This window comes from Schistosoma haematobium, chromosome 1 (assembly GCF_000699445.3).
Source record: "Schistosoma haematobium chromosome 1, whole genome shotgun sequence".
NCBI classification, from domain to species: Eukaryota; Metazoa; Platyhelminthes; class Trematoda; order Strigeidida; family Schistosomatidae; genus Schistosoma; species Schistosoma haematobium.
In genome coordinates this window covers 43,290,906-43,317,775 of record NC_067196.1, presented here as the reverse complement: position 1 = coordinate 43,317,775, position 26,870 = coordinate 43,290,906, and positions in this window count along the sequence as shown.

Below are 26,870 nucleotides of genomic sequence, written 5' to 3'. Positions count from 1 at the left end.
CCTCAACATATACAAGGAAAAAACCAAAATCCTGAAATACAGCACGGAGAACATCAGCCCAATTACACTTGATGGAGAAACTCATGAAGAGGTGGAAATTTCCCCGTACCTGGGATTCATCATCCATAAACAAGGAGGATACGGTGTAGACGTAAAGGCGAATATTGGCAAAGCAAGGACAGCATTCCTACAGTTGGTCAAAAATAAGATAACAGAATGTTCAAAAGTCTGCTTCATTTGTGATTCGTCAGCTAGATATACCCGGATCACAATTTTAATATTCACAACAGAACACAAAACCTAATATATTATCTACTTAACTATTGAGTTCAGGTAATCACTGACTCGTGCAACAAAATGAATTCGAATTCATCTGTAAGAGTTGTTCAAATCTTCCCGTCGATGTTAAAGACTGCATAAAATCCTTCGACTTAGTGACAGTATGAAGACATTTCTCTCTGAATGCACATTTTCGAAAAGAGACTGATCAGTTTAAATCCTTCAAACTAACAGGAAGAGTTAAACCATCTTTTTAAATGAATTATTAATAGACTGTTATAAAAGTTACATTCATTTTTAAAAAAATATGCATAGGTGACATAACCGCCAATTTACTCACAAAATTAATCATTATTTCCTCACCGGATAGTTATTAGTATACAAAACTACTGACCAGTTAACTTATGATACAAAAGACAAAGGAAATTGTCATTTATTTACAAAATATTTACTTAAGGTGGTATACATTATTTATTAAACGCAAAAAACTGACTCATCGAAGATGGAAATAAAGTTCATAAATCAATCACTGATTGCTGACCAATACCATTTATTATCAGGAACAAAACACTGGATTTCAAAAGTAATTAAAAACATCTTGGAAAACTAGAAGAATCGATACAAAGTTTGGAAAGTAGATTACTTAAAGTGATAATGACAGCATTACCTTATAAAATTTGATCAACTCTAGAAGGGAAAATAAGTAAATCAATGGGGAAATAATTTAATTTTGGAAATGTAGGATTTCCAAATTAGTCAATATTACATTTTAAAAATTATACACACAACGATATTACCTAAATAAACTTTGTATTAAATATTAGGTATATATGATTTCAAGTGTTTAGTAAAGTTAGGTAGTAGCTATTGGTGAAATATACGGCATACATTCCATCCCGCTTAAGACTTATCAACTGAATGTACCTAAACTTCGGTGTTAGTGTTCACACTGAGAGTTTTGAGCCTTATCAAACACTTGTGGCTAAATCACCATATCAAGGCGATCTGCTCCAGATACAAATATGTTAAGACTGATGGATAAGTCCTAGTCTTCAATATTAAAACAGGGAAACACAAACGTCTATAAATTTATTATTTCTGTCTACAAACTACTTAAAAGGCCGAGAAACTCTCTCAATATATGGTAAAAAGACTACTTAATCAAAAAATTTCTATAATATGTATATCATATTGCAGTGAACGAGAACATAAGTGGGGACAACCAAATGTTTTGGTATGCAATATTTCAAAATGTCTTAGTAAAATCTGAGAACCATACAATAAATACTTTATTTGCAAAATATCAATCAATCGTCTCAAATTTTATTGTTCCTTCGTTACTACATCAATCATTATCTGTTCTCGTTCTCTTTTCTTCGATCTTCTTAACCTTCTACTGCCAGGTATTTCACTTTTAATTGATGATACATATTACCAATATCTATCGATATCAGTAGTACATACTAAAATATTAACAATCTTTTGCACATAGTCTGTAAGCTTAAAAAATATTTAATAATTATTTCATAATCGTTATTTTTGAAAATAATCAAATGAATTTGGCACACTTATACACAGATGTATATTTCCTAGCTTATGACATATTATGATAATCAATAAAAGTAGACTTAATTACAAAAGTATATAAAAGTGACTTAGATATAGGCAAATGTAATAAACTCTCATATATCTCTTCCAGTACTTCTTTTTTTCAATAGAGAAGTGTTTGATAAATGTCATGTCACAAATAACAAATGCATATCTATATGTATATACTAATGACAAGGTGTATGAATAAGCGGAGAGGAAAAAAAACAAATTACAGAATAAATGATGAATTAGGCTACTTTAATTTCTATTAGAACCAACAACAATAAATAAATAGATAAAGAATAAAAAATCAAACATTAAAATTATTTGTCTTATTTCTACGTTGATTATTCACTGTTTAGTGTTATTATAATCGTTATTAAGATAAAACATTTAGTTTTACATGGTTCAATTGTGATAAGTATTATTTGTGAAAGAACAAAACGATTCTTTAGTACATTGACATTATTTAGATAATCTAAAAGTATACCATGTGCATGGATGATAATTCGATTAATTTTAAAATGTATATTTAAAGATAAATATCTTTGTCTGCTAATTCTTTTTTTATTTATTAGAAACTACATGGTCTATTCAATGAACAAATTTACTGAACTACTAAAGTTGATTTAATTAAATAAGTGACTAATTCCATTATATTTAATCATTCATTATTTTAAAAGTATGATGTACGTGAATGTTCTATTGAGGTTATGTTGTGGGGCCCGTTATTTTGTCATCGTTTTGGATCGGACAATGTTTGTTGAAAGGGCTCTCCACTTTAGTGGTCCATGGATCTGGCTCCAAAGAGATCGTAATGATGATTGTTATTGAAATATATATGTCGCCTATCCTCGTATATAATCATCGACTTTAATCGCGTTAGTCAATAACGGATTTAGATAAGTCAAATAACGAGAATGGACTTTTGAATACATACATTTTGTATATGAAGCGAATGGAATAGAGAGAAGAGAAACGACACGCAGTGGAGATGGCGGGTAAGCCAACTCCCCTTTAATCAAGTGTTAACCAATATTTATAGTTAAACCAAAATAGGTTACGGATATGCGATGAGTAATCGGATAAGAAATGTACACACACCTACGCTCATATAAAAACAGTCAAGACTGATAAGCGAATGATTAATAAGGTCAAAACGTGACTCAAATAGAATGAATAGATTGGGCTGTCCGAAAGCTAGAATAAGGTATATGAGCTTAAAATAATAACCGACACTACAATGTTATACTGATGGAGATGATGACTGCATCACACAAATGAGCCCATATATATATTCAGCATTGTTTTTAAGTGAATACTCTAGACAATGATTCGATTAGTGAAGCAGGTCAAACTCTGTAATCATCTGACGCAATACACTGGGATCCATTTGTTGATCAAAAGAATTATTTGTACTACGTAGACGAGAATAACATGAGAGCATCAATTAATGTTTTTAACAGTTAAGATGGAGATAAACCAAGTATATCGTTGTAGATGGGAAGTAATTTGAAGGGAGTAATTTTAATATGTACTATATTTCTTTAAAAGGTGAAGAATTATTTAGAACACAAAATGTATCCTGCATTTTCACATTCATTCATTTGTAAAAGATCAAAACTTCAGTTAGAGTGTGAATCTACCAGTTAAGAGTGAACAGTAATATCGGTTAGACGAAGGTAGAGTTCACACTTTAAATGAGACTTGTTTACTAGAAATTATTCATCATATTTCTTACTTGACTTTGCTGTGGCATATTTCATTCTTGTAAATAATGTTCTTCATAAAAGTTATCTTTAAGCTAGACGAAATTATCAACAAACTCAATCCAATATAAAGTAATCATTTGGTCATTACTGAATATAACGAGAATGAACAGTCACGACAATCAATTTAGAAATAAAACAGTAATACACTGAAATCATTGAATTAAGATATAATTATATCACGACTTTGAGGTAACTAAATTAATCTCAGTGGTTTGGTGATTGTCTAAAGATTTGAAGATCGTGTTCATGATCTGGTACAACATAAAATTAGAATCTCTAAAATCACGCTTAGGACTAACTATTTAATGATGATAGTAAAAAATCCATATTTAAGCAAGATACACTACCTATGATGATAGAAGACGCGATTTTCATCAATATGAAATAAAACCGAAGTTTCTGACAAAATGAATCTGCTTTTACTGCATTCTTTATCTTGTTTTCGTTAATAAGGAATAGTTTTACTAGGAACGTAACAAATTTAATAAAGTAACTAATTCACAAAATATACATCGATATTAAGAAATAAACCAACAGTGTTATCTTGCTAAAGCCTCAGTGATGACTCATTATTAATCACTAAGTTTTAGTTTTCACGCTGGGTTAAATAACTTTCAATCATGGTGGATCCTTTTAGAACTAGTTAGTTGGTTATGTGTATCGTACAGCCTAGAGGTTAATGGTCATAACGACTATTCACTAGTAAATGATGGATGTAATGTCATAGAAATTCAGTATCATAACAAGCGACACAGACATAATAATACTACACCGTCAACATTTCAGCTTATGCCATAAGGATTAAAACGTCGAACTAGACTTTTATTTGCGGTGAAATGAATGTTTACATCACTGATAAATATCTGAAACAAATATTCAAGAAACGTTTTTATAAACCTTGAGTAACATAGTATTTTTACTCACCAGTATTTCTGCCACTATTTAGCTTATTTATTTATATATTGTTTTTTTATAATGAAAACAAATTCGTATTTACATGTGTGGATTTTCTAAAGTTCGGTAAACAGTCATAATTTATAGCATGGAGACCTATAGCGTACTATGACACGAAAGCGGTCCTAGCAATCCAGAAGTTTACAATCTTTATTATCGTCTAAATGCCGTCTTTTGGACTTTTTAACCTTCAAACTTATTCACTTTTTGTTGTCTTGTATGTTTATCATTTTTACAACCGTCCATACTACAATTTGTTTTTAGATTAACTCAGTTTTAGACATTTCCTCTTACTTTTCTGATGTGAAATGTAATAACTTACACCGACGCACATATTGTCAAGGTCGTCACTGATGAGTGGTTGAGGCCAATCAAACTTCAAAACAGAAAAATAAATTTTATAGTTACAGATACATTTGTAAGAAGATAATTGATAAATTGTTATCTTGAACATCACATTCAGATATATTACTGATCAGAATTTTCATCTTCAATCAATTTGTAATTTGATGATTAAGCTGATTATACCAAGTTCATCTGAGAACAGAATAGATCATACACTAATAGATAGTTATCAAGAGTACTTGAAATATTTTGTATAGAATTTCCTTCTTCCTTTTTCCTTATTAATCAAAAAACCTTAAAAATCAATAACATTGAATGATTAGTAAACAATTATTACTGTTTACTGTGAAAGTCAACTGAACTGAATAAAACGAATTGAAATATAGTTTACTAAGAAAAGAAATGTGTTACACATAAGACAAATGAACATTTCTTATAAAAACAGTTATTTTCTGCTTATCTCGGGTAAATAACTATTACATTATATCTGTTTTACTATGTACACAAATATATAATATTTATCTAATAGTAATCAATAAGTAGATCTGTGTTATACAAATATTTATCCTCTAATATTAATGATTAGATGTGATTGATTGTATAGGGGAAATAACAGGAAGGCAAACTTCAAATAAGATTTCTTTTTATAAAAAAAAAGGTTTATATTACTTCGATCTTAATCTTATCTCTAGATTATTTGTACTAATTTTTGTCCTATTGATTGATAATAAAAAAAATTCTAAACTGAATTTGATAATATACTCTGGATAAAAGTATGGCTACTCAAACAACATAATCAAAAACAAAAGTCTTATGAATCAAAATAAGCTATCGAAAAATCAATCACAAAAACTAAGTAACAGATCATCTTATCACATGAAAGAAATGTCTCAGAAACGAAATTAATGGTTTTGCGGCCCTTTGAAATTAACATAGCTCATGAACTGATACTGTAGTGAACAGAACACAGGCTGGGACAATCGAATGCGTTTGACACAAAATTACAGGACTTGTTAGTAAAATCTAACAATCATAAAGTAAATGCTTAATTTGCATAATGTCCACCAATTGTCTCAAAACGACTCAGACTTCATAGTTCTTGCATTTTCATACAAATTGCATCCTGTTTCCATTCTTTACTGTTCGATCTTTTTGTTTCTCTGCTGCCAGACATTTTGTTCACGACTAACATCATCTACTACTTATGTCAATATAAGTAGCACACACCACAATACTATCATTCATTCTGTTTTATTCAGGTCAAAAGATATAACAATAAAATAATAAATCTAACCTCATCTACAAAATAAATTATATCAAATGTGAGCAATATTGTATTGAACAAAGTCGGCGCTCTTTTTACCTACTCAGAAAAGAAACACAAACGAGAAATTAGGCGATATGCAGGTAACCATGACCGGGAAAAGGTTGAAATTCTGAACCATGCAGACGCCAACTGTGATAAAGAATTTCCAGAAACACAGAATTTAGATCACCTTGCGATCAACAAATTTACAGATATAGGTCCAATTTATCAACCTTTACGGATGAAGTTAACTGGTCCCAAATCTGAATGTTAGCCTGCAAAACTAGTCAATGTGAATACAACGTCAAATGAAGACAACTAAGTCCGAAAAGTCCCTTAACCATAAGTAAGGACTTCATAACATGAAGTAGACTTTGAAATTGTTTTTCAAAGTGGTTGAAAAGCTCTTCAATTAAACTATCAAGCTCAGAGAACACGACAAAACCAAAAGTATCTACCTATTCTTCCCCATTATAGGAAAGTAAACAGAAGAATATTCATGCATGATTTTCAACATTTATATCATGTAATAATTTTCACTGTGTTGTTTATAAACTATGCCAGTAAATTTTAGATTTATCTTATATGTTAACACTACAGATAGTTTAAAATTGTATATGATGCTCTCAATTCACACATACACTTACATACAGAAATTTCTAACATTGCAATTGATAGAATATCTTCTTTTAAATTCTAAAAAAGTGAATCATGATTTATGGATATCACAGGCACTTTCAACAAGTTTATCAAAATAGTTGAAAAGAACAAAAGTTCAGACCTGTCAACAGTATTTTTTTTGTATATATATTTCGATGAATAGACAACTGAACAACAGTCCAGCTCATTTATAGATATGTAATTGTTTACAGTTGTTTTGTTCAGAAAATTACCATAAAAATATGAAAATTAAAAATATTTGAAATATTCTTTATTCTATAAGAGATTTAGAAATTACGCTTGAAATAATCTCAATGATTGTGATGTAAATAATCTTAACGTTTTGTGTGGTTGGATTACCTCATTGAACAATCTCAGATCAGTTTGAATAACAATAGAATCTATTCGTTTGCAGAGAAAATTATCTTCATACATCACTAACATAATTCTATACCTAATTATATCCATCAAATCAAGTATAAATATGTTAATGTACAGAATGTGAAATGACTTGAATTTTTTGTTCAGATGTGAAAGATTTTCGACAGATCGTTAATTACAAATAAGAAAGGACTTTTGATAGCATTTTCACTATGACAGAAATTTGTCTCCAGTGTAGAAGCTATTTTATATACATAAGGAAATATCTAAAAGTGATTTGTCCTTTGGTTTTACGAAAAGTTGGGATCACGTCTCAGAAATTAAGGTATTACTTCACCAAAAATTATTATTTAAGTGGAGATATACATAAACCATATAAAGTCTTTGAATAACAGGATCTATCGCAATCATGCAGGGTCATTCACTTTTCGTCATCCTTTAGATCATGAGTTTTAAAATTACTTTATACTTTCTGTTATGCAAATCCAATGTTCTGACATCACCATGACTTATCGTTACCACCATTATTGACACTGTCACTACATGGGATACTATGGTATTCATTTTGATCGTTTTCCCTCTCTCACTTTCTGTGCTATGTTGTGACAACGGTAATCGATATAACCATATCAGATTCTGCTTTATTTGTGACTGACTAACAGTTAATGTTTAGACAAAATATCCGTTCTTATTATATAATTCGCTAATAACTACTCACTGATTTATTATGGTATTGTATGATTACACTGTATCACTTTAAATCTTTGAGCTAGATTAAGGTCAATAAAACCCTGTCTTTACAATGTACATTCATTCAAAGAAAAGATGGATGGTGGCCAGCAGTGGAACTCAGGAGTCACGTTTGGTCATACTTGGGACTTGTCAACTGGATGTTCCTGCATCCTGGAGTTGATGTTCACTCCGGGACTCCAACTCAGTACCGTGATAGAAAATAAAATAAAAACAATGTTTAATCGAATGCATTAAAAAATTCAACCCATATCTTTCACGTCTTTTTTGATGAATAATGCACTTTAGCGTTTCTATGATAAAACTTTTACGATTTGAAATTAGCTTTCATCACGAACTTATATAAGGTTGAATGAAAAGTGAAAGGCCTTGTTTGTTTACAAATAGCCAGTCTTGTTGTCTGCTCTCTTTCACTCTCTTTTACTATGTCTTGCTGCGTTTCTTTTTGTTTAATGGACAAGTAATCTGATAAACAGATGGTGAAATAAGAATTTTTCTACAAATTTAAAAATATACATCAAACAGTAGGCAACAATGAAGCTTACATTATTATTATTATTTTTATTACTGTTCCCATCACTACTAATGTGTTTAAACGAATTTGTTTGTTTCTCTCAACGATGACTTTTTTTGTCTTTTTTTGTGCTTTGAACTTTCATTAAACACCTGTTGTGACTGGAAATCATTTCAGGTCATAACAAAGTTAGGCGTATATATATATACAATATGAAATTCTACATGAACCTCAGCTATTCCTTGTAATATGGTATGGGGGTTATTGCTATGATGCATTTATAATTATTGTGATATAATAAGATAGAGATATTGCAAATTAAACAGTTGAATTGTAGGTCTTGTGAAAATTATTATTTATCGTTGAACATGTGAAGACTTGTTAGATTGTTAAACTAATTCATAGTTTTGTATAATTCATTCGAAACAGTCCAAATATGATGAAATAAACATCTGGGGAATTCCAAACAAATAAAAATTGAGTTAGATGTGCATTTGACAGATCGCCAAAATAAAATCATTCCATACATAGTTTTATCTATTAAACTGGAAAGAAAAACGATAACATGAACTTATTCCCAGCATAGGGATTGTGAAAAATCTTCAACAATCGACACCCACCATCCAACCCCCATGGATCTAATCCAATACATTTGGCTCTTCATGAGAACGTTTAAGATCTAGCCTGCTAAACCAGATTAACTTAAGTCCGATTTGTACTCCATTGGATTGAGACTTCGCACATGAGCCCCCAAATGTTTACAGAAGTAAGGCGAGTTTGAAGTTGATGTAAATACATACCAATATGACTCGGGAAAGGCTTTTAAAATTGTATTTACAACAAATAAATTAAATGTTGTCAATAATTATTATATGTTAGCGAAAGCTCGGGAATATCGATTAGAATAGTAACCAAAGTACATGAAGCTGATTCTAACTGTTTACTTCATAAAACAATGAAATTCAAGTTTTGTTGGATTATTAAACTGATCAAAGCTAGATAACCACTTAAAACCCGGAGACAATGGACGTCCATTTCTGCCCAGTATGAGATTCCTCAGCAGTAGGCATCCATGACTGAATAGGTGGGAATCGAACGCAGATCATTCACTATCATGCGCGAATTCCTAACCTCCAGACCAATGAGTTATGATGTTCTGTTGTTCAAATCTAAATTTTATCAGTCGACTTAACGATAACTGAAAGTAAAATGAGTTACAATTTGTTAGCTAAGGACATTTTGAGATTCTAATCTAAAAAGACGTCTATAAATCAATATAATGATACAATCAAGTAAGAGTTAGCAAGAACACGATACGGTGTAATAACAATTAATCTATTACTGCTTTGACAAACCGACATTTCTTTCCTCATGAATAAATCAATAAATTTTCAGTGATACACCTATAATTGCAGTGAATTTATTAAAACTACAGTATGATTATTAAATCATAACTATATTAAAGATTTCACAATACCTACTTGGTTTCCCGTTCCACTAAGATATCTTTGAATCATACTATTAAAACCTTGTATTCTTTTTTTTCTTTTTACTGAAGATCCTTTCTCTAACTTCAATTTCCAAACATTACAAATTGTCATCAGTTATTGAGAACCAAATAAAAACAATAATTAATGTATTTCGTTGATCCCTCTCACTCTCTCTCTCTCTTACTCTTTCTTTTTCAAAAAAAACCGTTCAATCAGTAATCCAACAATCTAGAATTTGTTGATAATCAATAATTAATAACTAATAACATAATGATAAATCAATAAATAATTTCTTGAATAACATTTGTAAGAATTTGTTTTATGTAAAACAAAAAAAATTTTTTTTCTAAAAGATTTTCAATATGATGATCCTGATTGAATTTATTTTCTATTATTTACATAAAAATTATTATGGAATCATTTGACTTTATAGTACTTAAACTTAGAAAAAAAACAAATTAAACTTTACACAGTTATACTTGAACTTTATCATTAAATAATAGTGAAAAATAAAATAATCAATAATAATGGGGGTGATTTTTTCTTCAAAAAATGAACATGCCTAAAAATCCGATAATCAATCAGATATGATTATATCAAATAGTTTATCAAGTTGATATAATGATGATGATAACAAAAAGTAGTGAAATCAATTACTTACTTACTTACGCCTGTTACTCCTAATGGAGCATAGGCCGCAGACTAGCATTCTTCAACCCACTCTGTTCTGGGCCTTCTTTTCTAATTCCATCCAATTCTTGTTCATTTTTCTCATGTTTATCTCCATTTCTCGGCGTAATGTGTTCTTTGGTCTTCCTCTTTTCCTTTGGCCTTGAGGATTTCATGTAAGAGCTTGTCTTGTGACGCAGTTGGGTGCTTTCCTCAATGTGTGTCCTATCCACTTCCAGCGCTTCTTCCTAATTTCTTCCTCCGCTGAGATCTGGTTTGTTCTTTCCCACAGTACGTTGTTGCTAATAGTGTCCGGCCAACGGATCTGAAGTATTTTGCGTAGACACCTATGAATAAACACCTGTATTTTCTGAATGATGGCTTTCTTAGTTCTCCAGGTTTCCGCCCCATACAGTAGAACTGTTTTGACATTTGTATTGAAGATCCTGACCTTGGTGTTGGTTGACAGTTGTTTTGAGTTCCAGATGTTCTTCAGTCGTAAATATGCTGATCTTGTTTTACCGATCCGCGCTTAGTGAAATCAATAGATTACAATAAAATAAAGAGCTACACATATTAGGAATTTTTATGTTGGTTTGATCAAGAAAAATTGTATTGATTTATGATTAAATATCTTATAACTAATTTGTTTGAAGGTTTGAATACTTTTTAGAGTTAAATCCTTTTGAATTCTTTGTGACATTGTAATGATAATCAAATTTCAATGGTATGTGGTCTTCACAAATCCAGAGTTGTATAATAAACATGTTTTTGTAAGTGATAACTGTGATGATGGTTTTTCTGAAGTCTAGTGAATAGTCTCTGTTTGTGGAATCTAGGATTTGTGATATAGTAAATCACAAGCGATATCTGATGTAGATAGAAAGATACCACAAATTGTCTGAATTGATAATGTCTAACATTGAATTAGTCTGAATGAAATTTTAGTTCTCACTAGATTTCAATATTTTATGCTTGATCTTGTGTGATGTAAATGTACACAAATGAAAAATTTCAAATTGTAATGAGGCATCTTTCTGTTGCAGATCGGTTTTCAGTAATTCACCACTTGATGACCATTTGCAATGAGAAAACTCCGAAATGATAACAAAGTGTATACATCGTTTCATGAATTAATAATTTCAATTTGATGAAATAAGTTTTAATAGTATAGTACTTTTTGAAACATTTTACCGTGTGAATTGTATGATGACCATATGGTTCAAATAGAGTGCTAGTATAGTTGCAAGGGAAACGAAAACTTAACGTAAAATCCAATTTTCATGATAGCAAATTTTGTTTTTGATTTTTCATTTGATCACTGTACCTTCCAAAGTAAACAATATTATTGGATTTATAAATCACACACTGATCTAAACGCTGTTCTTTCTGGTCACATCACTTTTATGCGTGCGATAGATATAAATCGGTGAACCAAAGTCGACTGACATGCACCAGGGCTCAAACCAAGAACCGATTGGCTGAAAGTTACGTACTTCACCATGTGTACATTCAAACCATGTACTGGTGTTCTCATAGAATCTTACTAAATTTACACTTACAACGTCTATTCACTAGTTAATTTATAATGCTATACTCTTTAAAACAATAATGATGATTATGACTAATAAAACAAAGATATACTTGTAGGCTTTAAGAATTAAGTCAAACAGATAGATTATAGATAGGTAGAGTCCATCAACATTTAACTAAAAAATCAGGAATATCATAAAACTAGTCCTTGAACGAAAAATATTTGCTAATAACATCTAGAAAACTACTACTGGAACATATAATTGACCAAAAATCACTTGAAGAATATTTAACCAATCAAAATAATCGATATAAAGTTTGTAGTATATTAGGTTCTTAATTGATTTAAGATTATTTATTAATGTTTTTTTTTTCATGAAGTCATCATTACCCATAATCACGATTGTCAACTTGAGTAGATAAAATGGTTTGAATGGTTGGAATGCAAATTAATGATTTCATACTACATTTACATTTTTGTTATTATACTACAAATAATATTCTTTCGTTAAATTCACTGTTCTTATATACATTAATACTGTCACAGTAGTTAAATAACATAAGTGATAGCGAGTTTATGATATATGAACTATTCTCAACCACTAATGTATAGTTAGTGGATTCCCAGTTAAATTATCATTACTCTAAACGATCTTCTATACTGATATTCAATAGACGTTCATCTTCTGAAACTTTTAATTAGCTATTTAACTTTTTATTAAGCCTATAATGTAAATATCTATGTCCATTCTTTAGACTTTACATACTAGGTGTAAATATCAAATTAAAACGAACAAAATAATATCGCCTTTAACTATCTAGTGAAAAACAAACGAACAAATTGAAGTTCAATAATAATTTGATATATACAAAATAGAAAAACAGAAATTATATTTTGGTTATCATTATTATCTATAATTAGTTTATTTGAAAAATAAGCTAGGGGAAACATGAATTCATTCATTTTTGTTTTAACTATTTCCTGTATTATAATTAAAGCGCGCACTCAAATTTCAATATAACGAATAATCATTGTATCCACTTACATTATATACAAACACATTTTAGATAAAAGTAGGATTATTCAATTTTATTATCATTTAAAAAGATGTTATCTATGGATTATTAACATTATCAATATAATTTGTCTAATGTAAACAAGCACATTCATATTTCAACAATGAATTTCAATAATCAATTTTGTTTTAATAACATAATTTTCTCTTATTGTTATTCAAGGTGATCAATTAAATAAGTTAGTTTGAAGTTCCTTTTTATTTCAATTTTTTCTAGAACAAAATGACTCTGTTTATTTAGTTTTTTTCTATTCTAACAGAAACCAGTCCATAAAATTAACAGTTTCGATATGATCAATTTATTTATGTATACACATATACCCATACCCTATACCCATACTTATACATTTACTAATCAGTCTTGGACTAACTAATTAAAAATAAGATTGTAAATCAAAAAAAAAAGATTTAGGAAGTAAATTTTACACTCATTGCACTATTACAATTGTCAAATGACAATATTCATTATTATTATTATTATTACCATTATTATTATTATTACTACTACTGTACTGGTATTATTATTAATATTACTATTATCATTATCATTATTGTTATTATTATTATTAAAGTTAAAAGTAGGCATTGATAAAAAATAAAGAAATATTGTCAACTTAGTATATTTTCGGCCGACTGTAATAATCATTAATATAGAAGTTATTTTCAATATCTGTCATGGTTATATTGAAAAAGTGAATGATAAGGAGAAAAAAAGGAATAAGAATTTTATAGTTTTATTATTGGAACTGATGTATTTTCTCTTTATTATCTTTCTAAAATTATAAATATAAAAGAGAAAGAGATAAATGAAAGGTATTGATCATACAACTAAGAACTAATTAATACGAATAATAGGCTATTTACGATTTCAGCAAATAGACACATACTATATACATAAAAATATATTTACATACACACACACATGTATATATCTATATACATAACTTAATCAGTTGTTGACAAATGCACAACAATATCTTCATTTGAATACTTCATCTATTCTCCCCATCCAATGACCAGGATGGTTAGGTGGGAGAGGATATATATATATGTGAATGTAAGCAATCATGCGTGTCCATTTTCCATCTGTCATTAGCGTGTATTGCATGACGGGAACAAGCGCGACACCGCCGATAACAATTCTGACGCACTTGTCAAATTCACCGTTTCCGTTGCCGCCATTTTGACATGATTAAATTACTAGTATACTAATCTCACAGATGGTATCAAATCAATAAATTTGCTGGTTGCATTCAAATGTATATATATATATATATATATATATATATATATATATATATATATATATATACTGAATAATTGACAGTTGGCTATATGTTAGTTGTTCAATAATTTCGGAAACTTATAAATCATATATATATATATATATATATATATATATATATATGGGGGTAGACATATTTTAGCCCAGATATTAAATTCATAATATAACAGCCAAAGAACTTATTTGTCTATTTTGAAAATTATTTGATGATTCGTTTGAAATATGATCAGGAAAATGGTTTCATGTTTATGATGATATAATGAAATAACCACAAAAATTGATTTGAATAGTAAATTTGGAATCAAATTCAGACAATATTCAATTTTGATCAACAGATAAAAGTATGAAATTCTTAACACAACTTTTAGTTTACTTCTATATTTGACTTATTTATATTTCTCAATGATTGATATCTTGAGTCAATTAAAGCTAGAGCACTATGGAAAACTTGGAAGCATTTGTGAGGAGTCCTACAGTAGGACGAAACGGGCATCCAGTGCTTCCAGGTTTTCCATGGTGGTCTAGCTTCAATTGAATCATGCTCTCAACTGTTGAAATTGCTATAATATCCACAAAAACCTCTTCTGTTATTTATGTTTCTCGTCCATATTTAATCGTCTCTGTAGAGTTGAAGAGAAAATTTGTACTTGACCATGTTAATTTTTCAAAGTGAGTCGTTCATCACAACTGACATTTCTCAAACCAATTATTTCTTTTCACTTTTGTTTTAAGTAAAATCACTGAGAGTATAAACTGACAGATCATAGTTTTATTCTATGGAGTCACTACTGAATATTTCTTTTGTTGTTCTAAATTATCACAAACAGGTGATTTCATTTCAATCTACATTACGTGTAGCCTATTATACTCCAGAGTAAATAAATATAAATGATATCATTCTCTAATGCTATATAGTCTTATTCATAGTTAGCTTTTATATTTAGTAGTAAAATAGATTATTTAAAAAGTAGATTTTATCACAGGTAAGCATTATTTAAAAAACCAGACGGCAGAGAAAATATGAACGTCTTTGTATCCAAATAGTTAGGTTTATATCGTGGCTAAATGAGTTAATCGGCCACGTAGTATTTCGGTCGCTTGACATTAGTGAAAGCTACATCATCATTTTTTATCAGAGATGATCAGTAACATCACTGACATGTCAGTCTACATAATTCTTTCATATATTATTCATTTATGTTAGAAGTAATCCTCTCCAGGTTTATCCAACTAAAATTACTCCAACACAGTTAAAAATGGAATATATATAATCAGTTAAAATCAAAAGCCATTGGTCACCCAACGATCGAACTACAAATATTCAGACTATATTTTGAGTTCATTACCTATTTATCATTAATTAACCCAGCTTTTCCCATTTCCAACTTCATTTATTACAATACCAGACAAGATTTTGGATGATCACTGCTGAGGAACCTCATATTAGAACAAGTAGCTCTCCAGTACTTTTTGACTTTTAACAGTTTCATTGTTAAACTCACTTCATTCCTCATTATGTTAGGTTATCTTGAAGTAGGCTATTTCTAATATTAATTAATAAAATATGAAGAGATTATGTCAATTCATACAATACAACACAATCTTCACAAACTTTATATCATAATAATTAATTACATTAATGTATTCATATACTATTTAATAAACACAATCAATATCATTCAATCTATTAATTAATGTTCTTGTCATTCGGTCTATGTAAATTATATTGTTATATGCAACTGTGCAATGGAATGTATTCAGCTAAAATGTTTTATAAATAAATTTAACAACGTCATTTAAATAAATAACTTACAAATAATAATAGTAATAGTAATAATAATACTACTATTATAACCATAGTAATAGTAGTAGTGGTAGTAATAATAATACTACTATTATAACAATAGTAATAATGATAATTTATGTTCGCAATAAGTTAATTCTATTTTGAAATGTATACAAATAATTTATCATGATGAATCACTTAAATGTATAATATTCAATATGGAATACACATTATTAAACGAATCTCTATAGTAATTAATAAGACCTTCAAATTTAATAGAATATTTATTAATCCTTAAATTCATGTCAAATGATGTTACATTTCACCTATTTGATAAATACAAGTATTCACATTCAATTTTGTAAAAGTGTTTTTATGAGAGCTAATGTTTATTTATATTGACTCAAATCTAAGTACATAAAACACTGTTCAATGTCAAGCCTCAATAAATGAAAAAAACTTGTGTCTTAAATAGTAGTGTTGAGACGTCCTATGATGAATTAAGCCTAAAAAGTCTACACGTATTAAACACGATATTTTCTGAACAGAAAGCTGAAAGTGGATGATCTATATTTTTCGGCTTTAATGGATTAGCAGTTCCATGTTACCATTAAGCAGTTTTATCGTTGAAATTCTGGTTCTCTTGAGTCTCGGTCAACACTGTGTATAAAATCCTATAAAATCATAAAAAACTTTAAGAAGCTCGTCTAGAATGGGTTCTCTGATAGTCGTTGGACTAACATACAAGGGGCGAAATATTCTTTAGAGAACTCATCTAGTTAACTTTAATAACATACATACGATCTTATAATGTGTTTGTCTGATTGATAATGATCAAATATCATCCGGTTGGGTGATTTTCTACCTCTCCCAGAAAACATTGAACTATTATTCAAGAACTGAACATTGGACGGTGTAGGTTTGCAATTACTTAGTCCGTGGATTTACCATCGAGTCTAAGCTAATCTGAATAAGCTACTTAACACTATTTCCAATAAAACAACAAACGTAGACTTTTATGCTAATATGTCCGCAAATTTTCAGTAGTTTTCAGTACCTCTGAAGAAGAATTGTGAATCCTGACCCAAAATTCATCTGTCAAAAGTTAGAAATAAACACAGTTATAAGCAATAACCATGAATTATAAAATGTCTGTTTTGGAAACAATTCGAGTTAGCGATCTTTATACTGCACCAGACACCCTTGTGCACTACGAAAGAAAAAAGCATCACAATGAAAATAGATTTTCTGAAGATGTAAGCCAATACTTATTAACGTATTGACTGAATAAATGAAAGTTGAGTAACTGAGTTAATTTAATTAGTTTATTAAAATAAAACTACGATAGTAGATAAAAAAAGTTACTTAACTGCTAAACACTTTAAGCGAGGATGATAAAATATCTGAATAGTACTTCCCACCACTTAAAAGCAGAATACTGTTTCTGGGCTTGGTTGTGCCAGTGGCTAATTTAACCATGGAGAGTAAGTTTGCCTACTGTGCTGGCTGCTTTTCTTCTTTTGAGTTTTACCAACCCTCGTATATCAGTGGCTGATACAATTTGAGATGAATACAAAATTTGTGCTCACCTTTCTTAAACTTGTATCATCAATACGGAAGGCGGTATGTCCGTCTGTCTGTCAATAGGTAAATACAGCGTATACCAATTTTCTTTGTATTACTATGCTTCTATGATACACATTTTTATGGAACGCCAAAGCATAAATGTTGCGGGAAATTAATTATAAGTCACTTTGAGACATCCCTTTCACATGACGAAACCACGAAGCGAATAGCGCTGAGGTTAGCTTTATGCCATTGATTGGGAACATGGGACTGATTGGTAAGAGTATAAATTATCATTTATATGTATTACGCTTCTCAAGCCACTCCCTACCTTCATATGTTATAGTGACTAGAATAGGGGTAAGTTGGGCGATGGTTGGACACATTAGCTGTTGGTCTGAGCAGTGTTGACGGATGAAGACTTCCTGATTGGAATACATGTCATAATAGTGATAGTCGAAATTTGTCACTGTAGTAAGGTTGTAGTCACTCTTCGTATTCTTTTAAGCCATTAGTTAATACCCTTCAATTCTTATCAGTTTTATTATGTTCACCTTGCAACCACAATGTATATTAGCAATTCTTCTTATCTCATTTTGATGATCTGAAATTCTCTGATTGTGCCAATATAAGATATGGCAATCTGGACTAATACCAACTTGTAGAAAATCTTACTTTTTTAACTTATAACTGAGCAACTGATTAAACGTCTCCAAATATTGTATTTTTCAATATAATAACGATGGCTTATATTATTTGACAATACCATACAAAGAAACTGAACTAATTAACTGTTCCTAAATATAATATGATTATTATTTTTACCGTTCATAAATCAGTTACATGCAAATAATTACTTAGATTACAATCAGTATTGTCAATTGAAGTATATGCGTTACACGCATCATTGTATCAGCAGTAACTTACGGTCCATTTTACATTCCTAATTAACCGATGCACAAAATAAAGCCGATAAACCAGTTACAAATATGTTATGAATGTTATGAGTATATGATTTTATATTTTCAATCAAATTTTCTGCCCACTTATCGTTAGTCAAACAACCTAAGCATTTCATCTAAGCTGTAAATATTTTTCAACATTTTGACGATCGAAATTTACACAATTCACGTTCCTTTCTTATTCTGGATAACAAAGAATTAAGAAAGTAACAGTAACTGGATTCAACTTCGCGATACAATAATAGAATGTACTAAGTGAGAAATTTCTTTTAGGAAGGTGGTTGTAGCTAGTCAACAGGAAACCCTGGACCTGTGTTTCGTGCTACTTGGTACTCGTCAGCAGGGTGTACCTGTAATCTTGAGGGAACTGGTGCTCCCTGACGGATTCGATCCCGTGCTATTTATAAAATTTATACAATTAGATAAGTAATAAGATAAAAGTTACAGCACATAATTAAACTGGCTTAATTTTCGTTTCATTAAAAATTAATGAATGCTAGTTAAGGTAGTCGATTTTATCTTAATACATTTAAAACAATTATATATACTTATATTCGCTTATACGTAAATGGCAAATGATATTTTCATATTGAACAATTTCTCATCCAACAAATGGATATCTAAACAATAGTTAGTGTAACATCAACTGACCAATTTAAGTGTTTCACAATGTTAATACTTAAAAGTATATGTTCGGATAGGTGATTACATAAATCGTGTTATTACTGATTATGAATTGTGAATACCATACTTCAGTTAATTACCCAGATCAGACTGATAAAAAAAGCTCGATGTGTGTGGTAGAAGTGTGCTTTATGCTACTTAGGTCTGTTAACATAAGTAGTATGTAACACCAACCAGAAGTGGAAACCCTGGCAGCAGAAGGATAAAAAGATCGAGTTGAAGAGAATAGAAGGGGAAATAGAAAGAAATTTTGAATAGAAAGAAACATACAGAATGTAAAGTACACTGAGGTAAATTTACATATGAAGTATTCAATGTATGGTTCTCATATTCTGTGTTCTCGCATTAACGATAATAATAACGATGAAAGTGTTGGTAGTTATATTTGTAACGTTTCCGGAATCTAATTAGTACAGATGAAGGATTTGAATTTGAATGACTAGGGTGTGTTGAAGTCATGTCAATTAAATGAATTTCCTATCATGTATACCTCGTATTCATTTCAACATTAAACTTTGATTGTTACGTCCTCAAGGGACAATATGTGCATTAAATATGACCATAATCTTATGTGGAGTTGTTTATTTGTTTGTTTGTTTCTTACACTGAGATTTTGTCTAGACATATTGTACTTTTTATGGCCAGGTCATTTTATTGTTACTCTAATAAAATTTGATGTGAATTATAAGCAATTTACATAGCTCTATTTATACAAAACATAAACGTGATACATGTCTTAATATATATAGCTCAGGGCTATACGTCTTATTTAATCTTCGCTGATTCACAGTTGGTGATTTGAATATATGCATTAAATATGTACTCATGATTTAGCTTAACGTCACTATGACGAACGACGGATAATAAACATTACTGATGTAAATAATTTAATTATCTTAACGTGATAAAATCCATTTACTAACAATAATAATCATTATAATAGGACATGAGGATATAAATATATGAAAAACGATTTGCAATAAATTATTATATTTGCTAAAACATTCAATTTGGTCTTACGAAACTAGTATCAAGTGAAAGGTCACAAAACACATTAAGTCCAATTCAAGACACACTTAATAATTTTAATAGTTGAAATCATGAGCCATTTGAAGCCAGACCACCATGGAAAACCTGGAAAAACTGGACGGATGGTTCATCCTATTGTGGGACTCCTCAGAAGTGCGCATCAATGATCCCACCTCTTGAGACTTGAACCCAAAACCTATCAGTCTCGCGCGCAAGAGCTTAACCTCTAGACAACTGAGCAGGCCGGCATCCGACGGTGTTAATGTCTAACTTTAACTAATCTACGAAATCGAGAGACACATGCTGGCTCAGTGGTCTAGAGGTTAACCGCGAGGCCGATAGGTCCTGGGTACAAATCTCGTGAGGTGGGATCGTGGACGCTCACTGCTGAGGAGTCCCACAATAGGACGAAACGGCCGTCCAGTGATTCCAGGTCTTTCATGGTGGTCTAGCTTCAATTGACTCATGATCTCAACTATTAAATTTACTATAATATCCACAAAAGCCCTTCATATACTTATTACTTAGATATACTTGTTTTCAGGTTACAAAATAGTGTTATTCATTTGCTTTGTTTTAAATAGACATAATTTTGAAGAACATTTTGGGCCGCCAAGTGAAACGCTGCAGTTATTTCAAATTTCAGTCGCTGAGATTTCCTTACAAATATAACTCCCTGATTAATGTTGTGAGACCTATCGTTCAAATTTAGGCGAAATTTCTTGCGTCGAACAAATTTATCTAAACTGAATATTTAAGACAATTATGCCAGTATGTGGTTTTAGAATTCGAATACTGTCTGCATTAACAAAAAGAATAATTCTATTCATTTTTCCATACTGTAGCAAATACAGTGAACGAGTTATCTGTCATCATTCCATTTTACTGATAGAATATATTACTTATGAGGATTGGTTCAATTTACAAACGATTTTTATCACATATTAACTTCAGTCGGGATACCATTAGGATCTAGTGATCACTAAACGTTTGTTTCACCCTACTATGAGACTTTACAGTAGTTCTCGCACATGACCTCTCCAAAGATTCTTTAGAGATAAGTAATAACAAAATTCGTAATAATTAATTTTCTTTATGCTGGGGTTAAATGTTTCATAGTTTGAATAGTGTTTTCTTCCGTTGCTTTTCAAGTTAATCATCAAGTATTTTTATTCAGTGTCCAAGTCACATAGAATCTGAAAACGTACATAGATGTTCCTGGTTTTCCGAAACAGTCATATTATAATCACAAGGTTTATACAAGGTCAATGTAACTGTCATTTTTAGTGTTATTTCAAAAATACACACACATCTGTGGTTGTGCATATGTTATGTAGATTCATTGGGATTACTTTCGGGGCATAATGTTGTCTACTAATCTATATGATGTAAGACGATGATAATGATGATGATGATGATATTTACATAAGAAATAGGATAAACTCATTTATATATGTGTGTTTGTATGTAACTATGTACGTGAGCATTAGTATTTGATTTGTTAAGTGTATATCTTCTATTTCCTACCTTTTAAACAGCCTTCTGTACATAATTTTGACAGTTACATATCATCAAATTCTAATATACAATAATTCATATAAATAACTTTATTTTTACATCTGCATAGCTTGATTCAATGGAATAAAGTAGAATTTCATTAGAACTCTAATTTTTACACTTATCAGTATTTGTAATCTCTATTTTGAAAGATTGAGAGAGAGAGAGAGGAAAAGAAAGAGAGAAGTAGGTAAAACGAACAAAATAGTAAGCAGGTAAACAAAACAAAAGGAAGAAAAACTTGAAAGAAATCGGGTCAAATACTACTACTAAGTAAACTTAATCTTGAAATTACTTGTTGACTACACTTGATTTTCATACTTGTTACAGATATATATGTAACGAAAGGAATACAAAACAAGCTACAGGCAAAACTCATCACGTAAATCTTTATCAAAGTTAAAATACTTTTGTGTTATTGTTTTTTGTTTATATTCGAAAATAATTAATTGACCTTAAACATTAAATGTATTCATATATATCCTTATAGGAAACTAATTATTCCATTTGATTAATTCAGTACACATGATTTATTATAAATAATTGATAAGCTTAGATTGATCGACTGTTTTATTATTTCTCAATCGACCATAAACACAGGAAGGATGCTATTTCAAGTACAATAGTTGATAAGAAACATTACAAATCATACAGGGGGCATAAAAACAAAAAACAAACCAAAACTGTTACTTCAAAAAGTAGTTTACAATATAAATTAACCTTTTGGGATTATAATTGTAACTTACAATCAGTTACTTGCTTCTGCACTACGGAATTCCAGTCCAAGCCTGCATAGCTCAGTGATAACTTCTCAGGTTGAGATTGAATGATATGGGATTTAACCCATCAGGGATCATTATACTTTTTAAAATTTCAGGTACACCTTATCGACGAGCTCTAGATAATACAAAAAGGGGGTTCAGGGTTTCCTGTTAATTATAGTCAACCCCCTAACATAGATCGAAAATTCTTTAATCTCTAATATTACACATACATACTGTCTTCATAAGCTTAGAATTTCTAGGTTCCGAATGATAATTTTACTATTTTGCAAATGTGTATATAGTAAATGCTTATCAATTTACAGATCCGTTATAAAAGTTAGGGATCAAAGATATTAGTTAGAGAAATAAGGACCAAAACTATTTTGCAGTAGTCATTAGAATTTTAGTCGGTTCTTTAATGATGCTGCAGTAACGAAATATATTTAATTTCTCTTTTTTCATTCACTATGAATCCTAAAGATGCTTTATTGAACAAAGTAACATTAGACGAAAACTGTTAAAACTAGAGTCTAATCTTTATGTGAAAATTATTGATAACGAACATTTTAAAGACTCAAAACATAAATGCTTTACTAAATTACAGCCATTTGTTAACTATAGTGATGCTCTTCGTTTGCTGAATTTGGTGAATGTTTCTGAAAGCTCTGTAACTGCAGTTGTGTACTTGGTGATGCTTTGATTTCATGAAAAACAAACAGCTTTCTTGAATTATTTGTAGTCAGCGTTACTGGATTATAATACAGGAGCGCAGTTGCATTGGACCAGTCCAAGTAGTTCACATACATCTTCTACCTGGTGGCAACGACATTTTGTCAACTAGTAACACGGTGATAGTTAGAAAACAACATAAATCTACACACTAGTCCAGGATTTCTCCCAATCCCATTCCCCCCATGCCAGAATAGGAAACAAAATATCAAATTAAAAACTCCTGTTTGTACAATCCGAAGTATAGGGTTGTGAAGATAGTTGAGTTCCACTAAAATCATGAACCGATCAATGTTAGACAACCATTGAAAACCTGATGAAACAACTACCGACCAAAGATAATGCTAGACAGTCACGCAACTTTCGTTGATTGGTTGAATTTAGACATTTACACTGTTTGGCTGTATTCACGAATAGTAATAATGAACAATACCTGATTATGACCTATAAAGAAATAAATTTTCCCACTAGAAATTTGTCAATTAAATAAAAATTCTCTATCATCACTAGTAAAAACAAAATCAGATCTTAGATAAATCAGAATTGTTTTCTAATAATAAACTGTTGTATACTATTTCTTCTTCATTTAAACATAATACAGTTTATCTTTATTAAATATTATGTTAATGATAGTTTTGTTTTAATGTGTAGAAACCTTAATGGGAACACATTATTCAATTGATATGAATCACATGTTAAATCAGGCATCTTTGATATGTTTTCATTTTATGACGGCTTTTTACGTAAAGAACTAATGGTGATTATCGTAAATCCTATTGTTATGTTTAATCTATCATGATTATGGGACACTCAAATCATGAGAAAATAACTAAGCATAAAAATTACTTTTCTATTCTTTAAAAATACTACTGACAAGTAGACTGACATATCAATATCATTTATTTGATTAGTATATATAGATTATTTACATGAAAATGAAAAACTTGTGCGAATAAAATGAGTGTGGGTCACTATACTGATATTACATGGTTTACAGTGGTTCTTTAAGTTATTGTAATGTTCAAATACAACAGTAGTTGTCAATACATATATGGGCAGGTGTCTTCACCTTTTGAATAGGTCAACTACAAAAGGTATGATTCATCACCAGAATGTCAGGTATTGTATCAAAACATGTCATTCATGAAAAAAAATGAGTTAACTTAAACGCTATCAGCTGGAGAAGTATAAAGAATTACAATGCTTTCGTTACAAAAATGTGGCTAAATGGTACCTTGGTAAATTGTCATTTATGCAAATAATTTAAGTTATTTGTTAAAATATTCATTTTAAACGAGTGTTTATGATTATCTCAATACATTACCAAACTGTCGCTGATTCTATGAGTTTTTCTTATATCAATAATGAGCAATGAAAACAAAGAATGTAAGCATTCTCTATCCGTGTAATTGAATAAAAAGATGAGTAAAGCGATACATAAAGTGTTACATTCGACTATTAGATACATTGTTTTCACATATTGTTTTGTATGACAATTCATGCATAAAACTGCATGAAAAAATTATTCAAAAAATATGATTAAAAGAAACCAGTTCGAAGATAAATGTATTAGAAAAAAGCTGCACTAATAACACATACTCACATAATTACTTCCACATTTTACTCAACTATATCCATAATTGAAAGGGGACAGAAAGGTAACTTCAAACCAATATTCCGTATAGAAATATGTTTTCGGATATGAGATACTTCTATAAGTTTAACTGGTCAACCGTGGGAATGAAACCTGGTGAAATTCAGAATAACAATACATGAGACTAGAATACCCGACAGTGACAAGTGATTTGATTTATTTGCGTGAATGAATTTATTGACCGTTTTAAATACCAATTTTATAGTAAATTCCTTTTAGGACAAAATCGTTACAGGAAATTGATTCAACGATACATATCTTATTTTCTCATAAATGCTTTCATAATACACAAAGTTTTGTTCAGTTCAGTGGTCAAAATTTTCCGTACTACTGTCGGGATAACTGTGTGAAATGCACACATACCTTCAAACTACTTTAAAACTTAAAAGTAGTCCAACGATATAAGAAACATTTATTTACATCACAATTCATTTTCGTATTGTTTGAATCTTCCCATTCATATTCCTCTTCCTTCAGACTCGAAATCATTTGTACTACTTATAATTATTAAAGTAGTTTGAAACGATAAATAAAATACTTTGACAATGTTATTAAGAGTACTATTGATGTAAGTTTTTCTGTTTACATTGAAGCTCTCTGACGGCAAAACACTTTTCTCTTCGAACATCAAAATATACTATACAGGACCAGTAAATTATCACGGCTACATGTTCAACCGACATTATATGTCATTTGGGTTTCATATTTATGTGTATTATAAGGCACTACCAAATGTGAATGAAAAGCTTATAGAATCTACACTAAAGTATCAGCATGAGATAAATCATTAATAAACATGAATTTTTAAAAATTCTATAAATCAATAGTGAGACCGCTCGAGACGCATCGTTCTTCAATGTGTTGTTTATAATGATATCTTCAGTAGGCTACTTCCCTATTTTACTATTAGAATTTAACTGACTCCTTTTAGGTGTAGTATACTTGAATTTTTTATTATGGTGCTAACCAGGGTCCCGAGATTATTGCAAATGCGGTATTTGCAAATTGTAAATTTCCATAGGTAATCAAAACCGACATTCCATGAAATTCTATAACTTGAAGATATACATGCATATAACTAAATTCGTCATCAAATATAGGTACCCCGAAGTCTTTATTTCTGAAAATTTCTGAGACTAGATACATGTGGATTTTCAGTGAAAATTTTAATTCTATTTTCCGATAAATGTTTCTTGTTCAAATCTCCTTGCTTATGATAAATAATAAGTAGCCATGGTGTTATGTCAGCAAATAAATTACTGATAGATGATTTATCTAGAGATCCTATAATAAGTAAATATAGTGCAAAATGGTATCACGAGACGAAACAGTGTCCAACATTTATAATAGTTCTATTTATTAAGTTACATTAATCAGATAAATTAATCAACCTTTAGTTTTCTGAAGGGGAATATACTTTTGTTAGTTATATTTTTAATAACAAACTATCTAGACTAGGGCATAAGTATAAATATCATTCATTTTCACTTTACTTTTCACATAATCATTTATGTTTGTGCTCATTTTCAAAAGCA